The 16,101-nt window shown below is 37.9% G+C and overlaps 1 protein-coding gene across 8 annotated transcripts in view; it reads left to right on the top strand.

Annotated features, from left to right (window-relative positions):
• The first annotated feature begins 985 nt into the window (after window positions 1-985).
• LOC309641796 (cyclic AMP-dependent transcription factor ATF-7) overlaps window positions 986-16,101 on the top strand; it is a 93,204-nt gene continuing 78,088 nt past the window's right edge. For 2 of the 8 annotated variants that reach the window (XR_014252765.1, XM_082422310.1), the window contains exon 1: window positions 1,003-1,185. The gene's annotated coding sequence lies outside the window, so the exon portion shown is untranslated. The other 6 variants (XM_082422315.1, XM_082422316.1, XM_082422314.1 and 3 more) reach the window with 6 other exon arrangements.

Below are 16,101 nucleotides of genomic sequence, written 5' to 3' on the forward strand. Positions count from 1 at the left end.
CACTAACTGAAATATAATATTTGTGTTTATTAACTGTCTCCCCCTTCCCACTAAAACATAAATTCTACCAGAGCAGGGACCTGGTCTACTCTTCTCCCCATACCTAGAACAGTTCTTTGCACATAGTATGTCCTAAGTATTTGTTAAAATACTTGCTGGGTAATAAATATAGTGCCTTTTAATTCCAACGAAGTTTCACACATATTATTTCATTTGATCATTACAACTCTGAGTAAAATGGGATTGCTGGCCCCACTGTAAAGATACTCAAAGAAAATGATAGAGTTGGGAGCTCGCTTTTCCCAATACATGCACTCCAGTTCTAGGGCTAAGGGTATTTCAAACTACTTTGCCATTAAGGAAGTGATAACTCTGGAGGACAATAGAAACAACCTACACATTTTTTAAAAAGTCGCCAGTTCCTGCGGTTGAACTTTTACGACACTCCACCCCCATATACAGACACACAGCAGAGATTACGGCTAGTGATGCTACTGTAAGTGCAAAGAAGAAAATGCAACTATTCGACTGTTTGGAACACTGAATCATCTTATGTAGCTGTCTCGGTTTTTCCCCCACTTTCTTAATTAAAAAAAATTTTTTTTGGCGGGGCCGCTCGGCTTGCGGTATCTTAGTTCTGGGACCAGGGATCCAACCCGTGCCCCCTGCAGTAGAAGCGCGGAGTCCTAACCACTGGAATTCCCAGGGAATTCCCCTCCCCCGCTCTCTTTTTAAAAAAAGTTTTACTGAGGTACAACCTTGTCTCGTTTGTAAAGTGCGCTACTTTGAGATAATCTAATTCTCTAGTATGAGAACCGTTTGGATCTCCATTACTACAGGCACCTGTAAGGAGTCCCTTTCCTTCTTTTTCTTTTTTTTTCCCCTTAAACTCGGCAGCCGAACACGTGCGACCAGCGATTAGGAACTCTTACAGCCTCCCTCCCTAGCCCTGCCCACCGAAAGTCCAGCCCCTTCTTTTTCCGGAGCCCCGCCCCTCGTCCCCTTTCCGACTCAGGCCCTGCGGATCTCGCCCTTCCTCCAACTCCTCTCCATATCTCGCGAGAAGTGAGCGCGCCTGGCCGGACGAGAGAAAAGTATCTGCTCCGCTTAGGGGGGAAAGAAGGAGCTGGAGACAGATTGTGGGACCGAGCGCGGGCGGGCGGGAGGCGACGGAGCTACCAGCGGGTGAGTCCAGATAACATTAACTAGTCCATGATCTGACGGGAGTCTCCCTGTCAACTCTGGCCAGTCCCAGTGTCCCAGGCCGGGGTCTCCCCTCCCAGTGTGTGTTGGACGGGGGCGCTGAGGCGGTGGCTGGGCCCTGTCTGAGGAAGAGGGTGGGGCATGGACCAACGCCGACCAATAAGAGAGAAGGAAGTTACGATTGGCGGCGACGAGCACTAATGGGAGGTCATCTTTACCTTGCGGAGTGCCGCCCCTCTTCTCTCCTTCCTCCCGCCTCCTTCCTTTGGGGGGAAGGCGGGGCCAGAGGCCTGAAGTGTGGGGAGAACTTGGGGTAAGTAGCCCCGGGGGGCACAGGGCGTGGCAAGGAGAGGGGAGTTGAATCCTGAGGGAATGGAAGTCTAGTGGAGCCTGGAATGGGGTGGAATGGAGAAAGGGGAGGGGTACTAAACTGGTTGAAGACCCAGAGCTGCTTCAAAGAGTGGGGTTAGAGGCTTGGCATTGGAAGAGTCAGGGGTAATAGGCAGGAGGTGGGGATGAGTAGGTGAAAACATGGCATTTGGTTTTGCTGGGAAGATAGGGAGGAATAAGTGGAAGTGAGAGCATGGCATTTCGATTGAATTATAAAAAAGAGTACCAGGAACATGATATCAGAGAGAAAGTATGGATATGGAGAAAATTAAGTGAATGAGTTTAGGAAGACTTCACAGGGGTGGGCTTAGTGGCCAAGAGGTATCACTTTGGGAAGGGTATGGGGGAATCCAGAAGGGTAGGGGAGATGTTTGGTTAGGAGACGGCTGATATGTACAGGTGTTTAGCCTAGGTATCTGAAGAAGCCTGGGAAATGGATTTAGGGCTTTTGGTTTATATGGCACCCAGTCTGGTGACCAGCCTGCAAGAAAGGTGGGATGGGATAGAGAAGGAGAAAAATAGAACACTTTCATCACTTCTGCTCAGATTTCCTTTCTCCCTCTCTTCCTGTTCCTGCACTTCATCTCTTCCTCAACTCAGGGATGGGGGCTTGGGACTTAAGCGGCCAAGTTGGAGCTCCATCGGGAGTTATACGTTGCTCTGAATTGCTTGTTATGTTCTGTGACTGGGGTGTTTACTACCCAGGGCACCTCCTCCCTATATTCCCGCGTTGCTGCTTTCCTAACTTTAAAAGTTTGTTTTCTACTTATCAGAGGGTGTTTTAGTATCTTTGAGGGTTGTGTCATAGTAAGTGTAGGTTTGTAGGGGTGTGCAGAATTTTCTCCACAAGCTCACTTGATTCCTACGTTTAAAAACTTTTCAGTAGTATAAGCAATTCTTGCAGAGACATAGGTCTTTATAGGTATTCTAAGCACAGAAAAATGTACTAAACCGGTTTGTTTTGTTAAATGTGTTTCTTACCCACTCGTATCCTTGAAGAATTGCTAAATGAATGGTTGCAGTTAGTTTTAGTTGGCTTATGTTTTTTTAAATGGTGTAAATAAAATGGACACGTATGTCAGGAAAGTGAAAAATTTTCACTTTCTTCCTTTGTTTCCGATTCAGAAGCTAAAGATATGTCATAATATTGATATCTTGGGGACAAGGGTTGGGGAAATCAAACACAATTTGTACTTAAACATGGAGGATATAAGGTAAGTGGAGACTATTGCGAAATGTAACACGTATGTGAGAAAGGAAGCTAAAGAAAAGTTTGGCAGCTATACTGAGTAGTCTTACCAGTTCTTAATTCTGTACAAAAAAAGGGACAACTCTTTGCCCTTTGTTTGATAGTTGTGTATTATTTAATAATGAGCTAATACAGCCAGTTAATTACTAACTTCTTTGCTATTGCATAGATTTGTCTTTTACATTCCTTTTCTTCTCCTCTTACTTTTGGAAGCAAAATAACATCTGAAATATACCGGTAAAGGTGTTACATGAGGAGAAACCAGAGTATGTTGCTTTGTATTAACCTTTGGTTTTCAGCAGCCATTTGTCCTCCTGGCCAGGAGGTTACCCCTACAGCACATTGAGACCAATTAATTACTGACCTTTTAGCATTAATTACTTAATTGGGTTCCAGTATTTCACATTGAGAGCATTGCTATTGGATATTCAGACATTTTCACAGTTTGCCTGGCAGCAGCACAAAAAAATATCCAATGAGAGAGCAAAGCTCCTTGTTTTATTCTTCCATCCTAGAATTTGTGATGGCTTTGACTTGGGCACTATCTCAGTGTTAACACCTAGCAGAAAGCTAGAGAATGATAAACACTGCTCATCTTTAAACTTGTGGATCAAAGGTTACAGCCTGTGATAGTTTCAGTGTTGTAACTTTTAAGCATTTTTGTTTACCATGGCTTTTAAATGTTAATAGAGACCATTATTGTATATCTCTTTTATCTTTTCTCTCCCGGCTTCCAACCCAAAATGAAATTTGTTTTTTCAACCTACTCTCAAGCTGCTGCTTTAAGTCCCTGGCTCTGCCTGAACACAGCTGCTCTGAAGTTCTCACAAGTTATTGTTTTGTACATGTCAAGAGTGAGTTTTTCCTAGGCTGCAGTAGGAGGGAGTCAGTGTTACAGCAGCCTCCTCTCCACGTCTGATGAGGAGGAGCCTTTTTGGAAGGAAGTTTTAGGTGGAGCAAATAGCATTGCCATGTAAATGTCTAATAAAAACAGCTCTCTTCTTGAAACTAGTTGGCAGGCTGGCATACAGTTGCTTCTTATCCCTTGATAAAGGTACTAAAGTTAAGATGCATATGTTGTTTCTTTGAGAAAAACAAACGCAGCATCATTAAAAAAGAAAGAGCATTATTTCTTTTGTTGTTTTCTCTGATTGTGGTACTATGATTTTAGAGTTCATGAAAAAAGTATTCCGTCTCTAGAAACATGTCAAATAAAAGTTTTTAAGCGTCTCATTTTGAATGTTGCCTTCCCCTAATAGGCTTATTTTAGGATCAAGTATTGATATATTCATGAAATGTGAAAATGCATCATTTTGGAGTGTCTGGTGGGTGGTCTTTTAACTTCTGAATGCTGTAAGGAAGAGGTCCCTACTTCATAGATATCCTGTTCTGTTATTGGAGCTTTACTTTTTAGAACATTCTTTACACTGTGAAGCTCTTTACTCCTGCCATCTGAAGCTACAATAAATAAACCTAATTCCTTGTCAACATGGTAGCCCTTCAAATATTTGATGACAGTTATGTTCTATTAAGGCTTCTCTTACTGGGGTAAATATCCCACGTTCTTTCAACCATTCTTTAAGTGACATTTTTAATAAGGTTCAGTCTCCTTATCAACTTAGTTGCCTGAGTTTTTAGGGTTTCTTATCTAGATCTGAATATAACATTTCAGATATAATCTGATCAGTACAAAGTACAGGGGAGAGTAGGGCCTCTTTTTTCACTGCACTCAATACCTCTGTTCTTAAAGCCTAAGATCACATTAATTTATATAATTAATTTTTTAATTTTAATTGAGGAATTTGTGTTTATCCCTGTAATTGTCATCTTGTTAGTTTTGGTTTATTGTTTTAGCTTGATAATGTTATTTAGCCTTTTATTTTAAATTTATTTTTTATTGAAGTATAGTTGAATTACAATGTGTTAATTACTGCTGTATAGCAAAGTAACTCAGTTATGCATATATGTACATTCTTTTTCATATTCTTTTCCATTATGGTTTATCACAGGATTTTTTTTTTTTTTATTAATGTATTTATTTATTTACTTTTGGCTGTGTTGGGTCTTCATTTCTGTGTGAGGGCTTTCACTAGTTGCGGCGAGCGGGGGCCACCCTTCATCGCGGTGCGTGGGCCTCTCACTATCGTGGCCTCTCTTGTTGCGGAGCACAGGCTCCAGACGCGCAGGCTCAGCAGTTGTGACTCACGGGCCCAGTTGCTCCGCGGCATGTGGGATCCTCCCAGACCAGGGCTCGAACCCGTGTCCCCTGCATTAGCAGGCAGATTCTCAACCACTGCGCCACCAGGGAAGCCCATATCACAGGATTTTTAAAAATATATTTATTTATTTACTTGGCTGCGCTGGGTCTTAGTTGTGGCACGCGGGATCTTCGTTGCAGCATGTGGGATCTTTAGTTGCGGCATGTAGGATCTAGTTCCCTGACCAGGGATCGAACCTGGGCCCCCTGCTTTGGGAGCACGGAATCTTAACCACTGGACCACCAGGGAAGTCCCTTATCACAGGATATTGAATATATTTCCCTGTGCTATACAGTAGGACCTTGTTGTTTATCCATTCTATATATACCAGTTTACATCTGCTTGTTATTTAGCCTCTTAACCATTCCTCATATCTTTCTGTCGTTGATAGTTAAATTTGATAAACATGACATCTTTGTTTTTGTTTTAGGTCACTGGTAAAAATATATAAGGGTGGAACAATGCTATGTAACATCAGCACACTATCATTAGGTTGATATTAATCCATTAATGAACCTTTTGGGTAAAATTCAGTTATGAATCTACCTACTGTTTTATTATCTAACCTATATTTCATATGAAGAAAGTGAAGTTAGACATGAGTTGCTATTTAGCTTTCTTATGCTAGTGTTTATAGATCACTGCATTACTTGGCAGTGGTTCATAAGCCATTTATTTAATAATTCATTTTATAATCTTCCTGGGAAACAATATTTCATCAGAATATAGTGTCTGGGCTCTACCTTCCCTGGCCCCTGTTTTTTCTAAGTATCATTTTTTCCCCATTTCCAAGACCTCTGGTCCTGCTTTCTTAAAAAAAAAAAAAAAAATTCTAGAATGATTTAACAGTGTTTCCTCATAGTTGTATGTTTTTTGTCATCAGATGAAATTCTGTTTTGGAAACTCCTTTAGGAAGAAACATCATTCCCTGAACATTTTAAGTTACATATCAAAGAATTAAACTATTGCCCATATAACAGTTGTATTGTAGCTTCCCCCAAACATTGACATCTCCAGTTTAGACCTAACTGTTCATTTTATGTTCGAAGTAAAAACCTACAGCACCCCTTAAAAAAAAAAAAAAGTATACATACATACCTATATATATACACACATGATATATATATATATATCATTGCTATTTATAATTATAGTTTATTGGTGTGGTGATCTAAGTTTGTCATGCTATGTGCTTAAGGTAAAATGGTGCTTACAAATAAGATAAAACATCAGAAGACATCTCTAGGGACTAAAGACTTTATGTTGGCAGCCAACAACTTTCCTGTGTGTTAATTTTAGCCTGATAGTTGAATTATGTTTGAGCAATTTTAGCTGATAAATGCAGTTTTAAAGCACCTTCCTCTTTTGGGGTTTTAATTTTTACTTTCATTTTTAGAAAATTGCAAATTGTGAATGGAAATGTTTGTACATTTTCTTTTGACACATTCTCATCCATCTGAGATTGTAGTTATGAATTCTCCTGGAAAGCAGAAGGATGGACTTGATGACCCCTCAAGGTCCTTTCCAGTCTAAACATTCGTAAGTAGAGGCTCAGATCAAGGAACTTACTATTGAAAAATCAGGAAGAAAAATAGAATGTAAAGAAAATGAAATTGAAATGGTTCTACTGACCCAGTGGGAATGGATAAACAAAAAGTAAGGAACATAAATGACAAGAAATAATAATTCCTTTGAGCTAAACACAAAACAAATGAACAACAACAAATATTTTGCATTGGGGTCATTTTTATGTCTTAAAATATTTTATCATGACATTTTCTCTTCAGAATTTCCCTGGTGGACACTGTGTTGAAAGAATGTGGTTGGTTTTTTTCTTTCTGTTAAGTCATAGTATTTTGTTTCCTTTCCTTCTCTTGTTTGTCCTTTTGTTGAGAAACGTGAAAAAAAAAAAGAAATCTGAATAATTTTCTCACTGCCTGTATACAGTGAAACAAAATTCAGTTCAGTTTTGAAAGTAAAGATATACTGCATGACTTCCTTGGAGAGGAAGGATGAATGTTAAAATTCAGGAAAGGTTTTTTTTTAATATATAAATTTATTTATTTTTGGCTGCGTTGGGTCTTCGTTGCTGCGTGCAGGCTTCTCTAGTTGCGGCGAGCGGGGTCTACTCTTTATTGCGGTGCGCGGGCTTCTCATTGCGGTGGGTTCTCTTGTTGCAGAGCACGGGCTCTAGGCACGTGAGCTTCAGTAGTTGTGGCACACAGGCTCAGTAGTCGTGGCTCGCGGGCTCTAGAGTGCAGGCTCGGTAGTTGTGGCACATGGGCTTAGTTGCTCTGCGGCATGTGGGATCTTCCCGGACCAGGGCTCGAACCCATGTCCCCTGCATTGGTAGGCGGATTCTTAACCACTGTGCCACCAGGGAAGCCCAGGAAAGGTTTTATGAAAAGACAAATTTACTACCTAGTTTTTAAAACTTTGTAAGCAGACATCTAGGAAAGATTCCCAACTAAACCAAAGGTGAGTTACAACAGTAGTGTCATGAAGGAGAACAGAACTCATTACAAACTCATGACTTTGTTAGCTTCTTTTCATCTTTTGGTGAGTTTAATCCTGAATGTTCTCATATATTTGAAACCTGACTGTGCAAAAAGTTTCTCTAATTCAATACTGCATTTATCCTTAATAAATATCAATTTGTGAAAGTCTAACAGCCAAGATTTAGCTTGAAAAGTTACTTTGTGAGCTTGCGGCTGGGGCCTTCATGGGAATAGTTTTGTTCTGCCATCGCCTCACCTTCTCACAAAACCCAACTTGTTTTCTTTGAGTGGAATTACTTACTAATATCTTCTTATCGGATATAGTGCTTCTTTCTGACATAGTGGACAGAGGAGATTTATGTTCTAAATTGGCCACATTTTATTTGGGGCTTAAAATTTACCACGTAGTAGAAAAGTAGAAAATAGAGCATAACCATTCTTTTTGAAATAGGAATATGCCTGACTTTATTATAAAAACAGGATGACTAATTGAATATAACATAGGATTGCTGTAAATGATTTGTGTTGGCACCAAGTTTCTGGCCAGTAATGTTTATTTAAGCTTTATCAAACTTGAGTAACACCATCCTGGTTTTATTTAACATGGTTTTTCTGATATTTCTGGTACTAACATGTCTTTCGTAGCACCATTTAAAAAATTTTTTGTTTAAGTTTTGGTCAAGCAGTAGTTTGCTCACATTTTACATATCTATGTTAGGGACTTTTGAAAGTCAGTGAACATTGGAATACCCCAGATAGGTCGCTGTGTTGCCAGTATGTGGACAGTCTTAGAAAATAGATTTTTTTCTTGAGAATTTCTAAGCGTCTCCATGATTATCGTTGTGGGATATTGTAGCTATTTCCTATCTGGGACCAAACTCATACTGAGGTTTAATGTTAAAGTCTATCAGGTTTGTTGTTGTTTGCAGCCTATTTAAATTAAGTCCATGAAGGTTTAAAATTTTTCCTTAAAGATCAGTGTTTTGGGGTTGATTGCTATTGCTTTGCTGTTTCACTTCATCTGAAAATGAGTACACAAAAAACCAAAACACAACACTAGATTTTTGACAGCCTACCAGTTTCCAGGAATTTTTTTACTTCTAAAATCATATTGAGGCCAAACATAGATAGGTATAATGTTCTCTAGTTATTTCTAACTCAGCTTCCTGATGTCACTTTAGCAAGTTGTTGCTTCTTTGTTTTTGCTTTATTAGCCTTTCTGAGAATAGCTCAGAATAGTTCCTTGAATCCTCCAAAAGCCTGGAGAGAAAGTTCTAGTCTAGTAGTTGTCTGGTAGTTGCCTGTATGAAGCTGTTTCCATATAGGTTCTAAGCTTTGGCCATGTGTTGCCTAACTTATGATTCAGCCTAATTCTCACTCCCATCTGTTTTCAGTCATTTGCTGCAAAACTATTTGGTCTATTTAAGCCGGCTCCTTTCTTTGAAACCTGTCCCTGCATGCCTGAGCCTGAAATCCAGAAATTAATTTTAACTTTCTCTTTGATCAATTCAGGGCACTCTACTGTTTATTTCTCAAACTGTGGGTCTCAAACTGCTTTTAGTCTCAGTACCCACCCCTGTATACTCTTAAAAATTATTGAGAACTCCAAAGAGCTTTTGCTTATCGTGGTTATATCTATTAATATTTAGCATATTAGAAATTAAAATGGAGAAAATTTTAAAATGTTTATTTGCTTATTTTAAAATAGTAACATAAATAACTATAGTTTTAAAAAAATTGGGGGAAGAACATCAAATGTCTGGCTAATAAAAAACAGCTGTATTCTCGTATCTGCTTCTGCATTCAGTCTGTTACAATATGTTGTTTTGGTTGAAGTATATGAAGAAAACCTGTGCTTACACAGATATGTAATAGGAAAAGGAAAGATTCTTTTCAGATAATTGTAGATAATCTTTCTTCTTTGATACTATGTCAAAATCTGAAAAGTGATAGTTTCTTAAAGGTTAGCTATTGTGTAAAATCTGATACCACATCTGTGAACTTTTAATACTCTGTTACATTAAAATGAATTGGCCTGTGTTGCCCCTTAAATAGATCTTTTACCCTTGTATGATTTGAACACCCATGAACCCTCTGAAAGGGTCTCAAGGATCTGTAGGGATCCCTGGAGCCCACTTTGAGAACTGATGTCTTATGGTACCAAACTTGAAAAATACAATTGTTTACCATATGGGAGGAATATGGACGATCCAACCATTTTAGTGCTTCTCAAAGGGCGGGTTACTGACCGTTTGCATCAGAATTACCAAGGGTGTTTTTTAAAGTGTAGATTCTTGGGCCCCAAAGCCAAGAGAATCCAGGAGGCCTGGGAATCTGTATTTTACACAGAGCCTAGATGAATATGCTAAAGATTGAGAACTATGGAGGTAGATTAATTAATCATGTTTTAAGAAAACCTCATTTCTAAATTTCGAGAAGTCAGATAAAAAGAAATTAGTACTTGAATAGTCACATAATAAAAGTCCTTAATTAACAGTCACTCTGACATTTGTCATAATTGGGATATCTTAACCTTGTATTTTAATTAATAATAGTTATCATACATACCAGGAGTTGGCAAACTAAGGCTAGACGGTAAATATGTGCTTTGCAGGCATGAGGTCTCTTGTTGTAACTACAACTCTGGCATTGTAGCACAGAAGTAGGTAGCCAGAGACAACATGCAAAGAATAAGCATGGCTGTGTTCCCATAAAACTTTATTTATGAACACTAAAATTTGAATTTCATATAGTTTTCACACGTCACAAAATTTTCTTCCTTTGATTTTTTTCAACCATTTAAAAATGTAAAAAACATTCTTAGCTTGTGGGCCATATAAAAACAAGTGGCAGGCTAGATTTGGCCCATGGGCTGGAGTTTGCCAATCCTTGATGTATACTATAACTGGATTATGAGTTTAAAAATTATTATAATAAAATATACTTTTTAAAAAAAATTTACTTATTTTTATTTTTTGGCGGTGTTGGGTCTTCATTGCTACAAGCGGGCTTTCTCTAGTTGCGGCGAGCAGGCTTCTCATTGCGGTGGCTTCTCTTGTTGCTTAGCACGGGCTCTAGGCGCGCGGGCTTCAGTAGTTGTGGCTCGCAGGCTCTAGAGTGGAGGCTCAGTAGTTGTAGCGCAAGGGCTTAGTTGCTCTGTGGCATGTGGGATCTTCCCGGACCAGGGCTCAAACCCATGTCCCCTGCAGGCAGGCGGATTCTTAACCACTGCACCACCAGGGAAGCCCAGTTATAATAAAATATACTTAATGTTCAAACTATCAACATTATTTAATTTTCCTAGACAAAAATAATGCTCCAAGAAATTATAGTCCTTCAAGTTCATGTTTCTGGACATTCATTTATATAATAAACATATAAGAAACACCTATTGTGTGTAAACTTGGAAATACATGATTCACTTAGAAGTAGTCATACAATATGCAAGTTGTCATACAACTTTCAGGTGTTATAAAAAGATACAATGTCATTTTTATATCTTCTTTGGGGTGTGTGAGAACAGGTAACTAGGGTTCAGTCCAACCTCAACCTCTTGACTCATCTTTTGCATTTTTTTTTTTTAACTCTACCTCAGTTTTCCAATCCACTTAGTTACCAAAGTGCTTTACAAAAGGCTAATTAGTTAAAGGTTATAGACTTATATATGCTTTTTATGTAATCCTTTTGGGGCATTTGGTTTACCTACTAATGAAATAGTGTGTTAAACTGTTGTTATGCTAAATACTACAATGGAAAATGAACCCAGAATTTATGAACAGAAATTTCAATTCCTAAATAATCTACTGCCTAGTAAAACATGAGTCTTCTTTGTTTTCTGGGGTTAACATACCTTCATTATAGTTTCACTGTTCATAGGTTTATTGGAATCTTTTCCTAAAGTCAGTGTTCTAGATGTAATGCAAGTCACAGGAGCACAGAGTATCTTATGGAGAATGAAATGTTGAGGCTGCTATGGTGAAGAGCTTCAGTGTTTGTACTCTTTGCTTAGCAGCAGCTAAATTATCTGAGAGTCTGAAACTTGGTATCCAAAGTTATGGTTTTGGAAGAGAACTGTTTGTATACAGTTTTTTTCTTTTTAATATCATAGGGGAATGGGGCCTGTAGAGCTCTGTTTGGGTGCCGGTCTAAATTTTTTAGCGTATTTGAAGCTCACTGAAAGGCATTCAGTACCTGCTAAGCTTGGTTTCAACTCTCTTTATTCCCTTTGTGTTGGACAGTTGGGGCAATTTCTAAGTGTTTAATGTAAGTACTACTTGTTGTTAGGCAGCATTCGTGGATTCTGAAAACGCGTCCTTGAGGGTAACTAATAAGGAATTATCTTGAAATGCTTGATTTACCCTGTGTATCGATCTAAGTTTCCACCATGTCTATTTCTATTTGACGTTGTTAGTTTACATTTTTAGAAAGATTTTTTTGGTAGTTCATTTTGAACTTTGTCAGTTGGTTCTGTGGTTCTGTTGCTTTGTAGTAGAGAGTGAACAACTTTGTATAATTTTTAAATACTATACTGTTTAGTGCTTTAGAGTAGTCTAGCAGAGGGACTTCCCTGGTGGTCCAGTGGTTAAGACTTCACCTTCCAATGCAGGGGGTGCAGGTTCAATCCCTGGTTGGGGAGCTAAGATCCCACATGCCTCTCAGCCAAAAGACCAAAACATAAAACAAAAGCAATGTTGTAACAAATTTGGTGAAGACTTTAAGAATGGTCCACATCAAAAAAAAAAAGAAAACTATAAAAAAAAAAAGGAATAGTCTAGCAGATACGGGCCTTATTTTTTTTTTAAAACTCAGACATGTTTTTTTTAAGTCATGCAGATCAGTATTCTTTTTATTATTAAATTATATTATAAAGTTTTTGATTTATTAAAAGCGATCTGTGATCATTGTAGAGACTTTGGAAAATACTGAAGGTAGAAAGAGGGAAATAAAATCATCTGGAACACCATTATCCAGAGATAACCATTATTAACATTTGACATTAATTCCCTCATCTCGTTCTATGATTATTATTTTGTTTGCTTTTTTATAGATTTGGAATTATGGTGCATATGCAATTTTGTATCCTGCTTTTTTTCCCCACTTAATGTATAGCATTTTCTCATGTTAAGTAGCTTTCAGAAACGTTATTATTAACAACTTAAATATATCTATTGTAAGACAATATCTTAATTTATATTTATCCATTCTTTTTAAACATTTAATTCCTTTTCCTTTTTTGTTATAAATATGACTGTGATGAACATTTTCATATATAAATGGTCCATGTTTCTGGTTTTAGCCTCAGAATAAAGTCCTGAAAGAAGAATGATTTGTTCAAAGGGTGTAAAATGTTTTAAGACACAATATAAACATTGCCAGATTGCTTTCCAAAAAGATTGTCCATATATGTACTCCCACAAGTCCCATATTAAGGTGCCCTCTCTGCTGCATCCTTGGTTAGCAAGCATTCTTTTATACTTGAAAATATACCTTAAGAGCTCTGGTCTAGGTTTTGTTTTCAAGGGTCAGTTAAGTGTCAATTAACTTGACAAATACCTCCCCCCTCCCCATTTTTAACAGTCTAACCAAAACCTGTAGAGCTTCTTCTGTGTTATTTGTATGATAGGAAAAGCATAGAATTGGTTGGGTGTAGTCACATAAAGTACCTTAGGCACAAAGTAGTTGTAAATATGTATTTAAAATATGTCTTAAATACATATAGCTTTAAATGCGTAAATACCTGCATAGTGGTTGTTTTGTGGACCCAGCAGCTTTCTGCAAAACTTGGAAAGATAAGTGTAAAATTTCAGCAAACCATACTTGAATATCTACTTCAGATTAAATTAGTAAATATTTATTGAACATCAACTGTTATGAAAGGAAAGGCTTCCAGAAGTTTTTAACTGGATCTCTATATTCTTCCCTGTTCCCCTTTTGGTCACAGATAATACAGCTATTTCCTTTTTATTCATGAAGCTAAAGTAGTCCACTTCTAGTTACTAACACATCACCATTTCATTTCTTTCATAGCAATTATCTGCTATTAATCTAAAATGATTTTGTTTATTAACTTCTTTGTGTTTGTCTCTTCTTTGTAGACTGTAAGTGAGCACTATGAGGGCAGATATCTTGTGTGTCTCATTCATTGTTGAATTTTGGGGCCTAGAGTATATGGTAGGCGCTGAATAGAGTGTTCAGTGAATTAATGAATTTAAAAAACAATATTTATTTTTGGCTGCGTCAGGTCTTAGTTGCGGCTTGCGGGCTCTTCGTTGCCGTGTGCAGGCTCTCTGGTTGTGGCGCACGGGCTCAGTAGTTGCAGTACGCAGGCTTAGTTGCCTCGCGGCATGTGGGATCTTATTTCCCTGACCAGAGATCAAACCCACTTCCCCTGCATTGGAAGGCGGATTCTTAACCACTGGACCAACAGGGAAGTCCCTGAATTAATGAATTTTTTAAATGATTAAATTTACTTTTTGATCCCAAAGGTAAATTGTAGTTATTAGTTTCATACGTCTTCCTTGTCAGATCTTTTACCAAGACTTAACCAGCTTTTTTGTGCTCGTATATACTCTGGAATTGCTAGTAAAATAATTTGATAAATGACCATAAAGAATAGGAGAAATAGTAAGGGATCTAATACGTATACTGATCAACCTATGACTAATTGAACTTGTAAATTAAGCCATCATTCTTACCACTTACTTGGCATCTTTCATGCCAGATGACAAGGATTCTTTGCCCGACCAAACTTTAGTCAGGCTCCTGAACCTTCTTTTAGGCTTATCTGTGTACTTCCTTGTAAAACTGAATTTCAGCAAGAACCCTGCTAAGTCAGTTTAGCAAGAGCCCCCCACCTTCAGTATCTGTTCTCTCTCATATCTGATTAGGTTCTTCATCCTCTACCATCCCTCAGGTGATGTCTCATCACCCTGGCCTGTCTTCAGCAAGAATCTTGTTAGGTTAGTTTAACCAGAATCCCCTTTACCCCTTATGTTTCCTCTTAGTAATTTTCTAGTCACTGACCTCCACCCTGGTCCTTGGCTGTTGATTCCCACTCGCCCATGGTGTATTCAAAACTGAGCCTGGTTTATATACTGAGATCTCTTAGCCACTATTGCAATAGTCCTGAATAAAATCCGTTTTTTACTGCTTTAACTACTGTCCAGCTCTGGTTTTCTTTGACACAGATGAGAGAAAGATCCTTTTTTTGCAAAAGACTATTGTCTTTATTTTTGTGTCCGCTTTGCCTGGCACTTAGTAGTTCCTTAGTAATGCTTTTGAATGAATAAATGATAGCTAGTTTGAACCCCTTCTAGATTTTCATGAATCTTTGATATTTATGGTGTATATGCCCTTCTCATTTTTTTATACTTAGCAATATCTGCTTTTTGTTATTAGGAACCTGCAAACAGGCCCTTGGTTGTGTTGGTATTGATACATGGCTTTTATTCCTTACATTAAGTTGGGCCATCTTAATAACATCAGTTGGTTACTAAAGAAATAATTATATTAAAGCCAGGTCCGGAGAACTGACTTTTTGTAGACCTCAGTGGCAGACTCAATCCTCATTCCATTAAAAAAAAAAGAAGATAGATATACATATGTATACACACAGACTCAGAGAATCAGTTTTCTTATTTGCACATTGACCATTTTAGCATATACTTATGGCTCTGACAAAACTATTTAAGAAAGATTCTATGAAATTACCCCAGTTATTAAAATCATTCTCTAAACCTTGGATTTTCTTCACTTTTCTGCCAGCATTCAGATAACTTTCTCTCTTTTAAGTGAATACCAATTTTTATCATTCATGCATTCTGAGCACATGAGCCTTTTCCTTGGCCCCTAAGACAGCCTTTTTATGCATCTTTGTTTTCCTGTTCTAAGATCACCACTGAGAGCATTTCACTTTCTTTTGGAAATGTCTCTAAATATGTGTATCCCCTGTCTGTCATTTATTGCTTAGTTCTAAAGAATGCTTGAGTTTCATCCTGAAGAATAGATTGAGAAACAGATGACAGACTTGAGTGCCGTGCCTGGACACGTGATCTACCTGTCAAGCAGTACAGTTACAAATGGGCTGTGAGTTAAATTCTAGTGAATGGCAATATCATTATTCAAGATTTCACCTTTTGTTTCAGTCTTTATACTACAGAAATGTGTTGCTATTTGTTTTTGAGGAGGCATCAGTTTGACCTCTCATTATCAGAGGTTAGTTTTAAGTATCAAATAGAAATAAGTAATGGCATTCTTTGTATGTAGCAATTGATACAACAGACTGGGAATGAAAGAAATTTTTAGAAGGATGTTAACTGGAAATTCTTTTTAAGTGGGGAGACAGATCATTATTGTTAAATACTTCATTTTTTTTAAAAGACATCACTTTAAAGTTAAAAGAATGATGGAAATGAAAAGGAGCAAGAGATTGAGGGAATGATTGAAGAATAATTGTAGGGGGACTTCCCTGGTGGCCCAGTGGTTAAGACTACACGCTTCCAAC

Source organism: Balaenoptera physalus (assembly GCF_965194825.1).
Source record: "Balaenoptera physalus genome assembly, chromosome: 13".
Classification (NCBI taxonomy): Eukaryota; Metazoa; Chordata; class Mammalia; order Artiodactyla; family Balaenopteridae; genus Balaenoptera; species Balaenoptera physalus.